The sequence below is a fragment of the Hypomesus transpacificus genome, chromosome 8, assembly GCF_021917145.1.
Source record: "Hypomesus transpacificus isolate Combined female chromosome 8, fHypTra1, whole genome shotgun sequence".
Classification (NCBI taxonomy): Eukaryota; Metazoa; Chordata; class Actinopteri; order Osmeriformes; family Osmeridae; genus Hypomesus; species Hypomesus transpacificus.
Window position 1 is genome coordinate 11,886,069 of NC_061067.1, and position 2,089 is coordinate 11,888,157.

General features: G+C 43.5%; 1 long non-coding RNA gene across 1 annotated transcript; it reads left to right on the plus strand.

Annotated features, from left to right (window-relative positions):
- Positions 1-485: 485 nt before the first annotated feature.
- LOC124470510 lies at positions 486-1,188 on the plus strand. The gene is made up of 3 exons (XR_006956412.1): positions 486-696; positions 795-1,017; positions 1,102-1,188. It is a non-coding gene; the product is annotated as an uncharacterized LOC124470510 (long non-coding RNA).
- The last annotated feature ends 901 nt before the right edge of the window (positions 1,189-2,089 follow it).

Sequence of the window (2,089 nt, forward strand, 5' to 3'; positions counted from 1 at the left end):
TATTACACATTCAAAGTTTACCCCTCACCCTACCTAGCACAGTTTGTATCCCCTAAAAGTAATCATGCTCCTGCAGATATGCATGGAGTTCTGTAGGAGCAGAAAGGTGTGCAGCCAGTCTAGCCTGGAGGTTGTTGCCAGACAACTCAACTGCACAGTCCTACGGATTGTCACCCTCTTCCTCATGCTGAGGATGGTCCACCTCTGAGATGTCGTCCACAGAGAGACAAAGGTTGTGGAGAATGCAGCAGGCAGCAACTACCTTGGGGACAAACAGAGGATGCACTTCCAGAGCCCTCAGAAAGATGGATCTCCAGCGAGTTTTCAGCATGCCGAAAGTGCGCTCAATTATGCACCTCGCTTTGGCATGGTGGCTGTTAAACCGGGCCTCAACACATCCTGGTGGTATACATAATGGTGTAGAAATGTTATTCAGTTACATTAGTTGGTAGTGTTGTTATTTAAAGTGTTGTTTATGTGTTTGTGCATGTGTTGGTAACTTTGGATTTAGGTCCAGTAAATATCCCTACCAGCTATAGGCTGTCGAAACGGGGTGATGACAGCCACAGGATTCTGCAGGCATGGATATCCACCATCTACAAGGAGGAAATAACCAGCCGGGGGATAAAGGGACTCCTTAAACATTGGAGATCTCCGCAGGACAAGGGCATCGTGGACAGAACCTGTGTTGCCAATGTACACGTCAATGAACTTTCCACTGTTGTCACAAATGCCCTGCAGGATAACCGAGGGAAAAAGCTTGCGGTTCAAGTAACTCTTTTTTTGTGGCATAGCAGGTGGACGGATTCCGATGTGGCAACCATCAATGGCTCCTGCAGCGAAGCAGAAAGCTTCATGGCCGGCCAGGTGAGCGAAACCTGCCCCCACCACCTCCATCTCATCGGCCTTGGGGAAATGGATGATGCGGTGGAGGATTGTCATCATTTCCTCTGCCACGTGGTGTACAGCTCTGCACACTGTAGCCACTGGCATAGAAAAGGCATCAGATGTCACACGGTATGAAGCACCACATGCAAGCCAGTACACAAACATGTACACTTCCATCTCGTGGCTCCAACCATGCCTTTTCTTTCTCGGCAGGACCTGGACCAGCAGCTGAATGGTAGACCTGGTGAGCCTGAAGGCTGGTTTGGTTTCTTCATCTGAGAAGACTATCTTGAGGATGGGCACTTGGTTATTTATTTGAGCATATTTCTGTGGAGTTCCATCCTATTTATAAAATAAAATAAGAGATAAAATGTTACAATTATGTTCAATAAAATGTTTTAGGCCATTATCCCACATTGTGTTGTTTATAAATGTGTATAACTAATAATACTGAAGATAATATTAACACCTTATCTCATTGTGAAGTGGTTAATGGTCATTGCTATTTCTGTGTAATATTTTGTCCAAGATCATTCAAACCTTTACAACTTTATGAATTTGCCTGTGGAATTGGCCATTTGTAACCAGTAAGGCATTTTCTTAATTAGATTATTGGAGTTTCCATTAAGGTTTTTAACTAAAGTAAATGGTTTTGTTACTATTCGACCACCTACATTGAGAAAGATATGTGATTGCATTTGACGATCCCTCGCCATCCTCCTCCATCTCATTTTGGCCCTCCTCCTCTGGATCAGGTGCCTCAGCTCAGCTGCCTCCTCCTCAGCTTCCAAGTAAAGTAACCCTATAGCCACTGCTACCAGTGCCCTTCTGTTTGTCTCCATAATCTGACTAGTCATATATATATATATTTAGTTTGTCTATATTTTACCCGTCAAATCGTTTGGGTTGACTATCTTTACCTCAGCATTTTCCCGCTGGTAGCTCGTGAATATCCTCGTGAAATTCACAAGGTACCAGCGGGGAAAAGACAAGGAAAAATATATGCAACAGATTAGATAGATAAACTAGATAGGAGGTACACACACACACACACATATAGAGAGGGAGAGTGAGAGGAACAGACGGGGCATTTCACACGGGGGAATCATACCACTTTTAAGGTTAATAACATTTGATCATGATCCTATCAAATGAGTGAAATGACAAATACATTTTGAGTTAGTTTTTTAACTTTATTAGG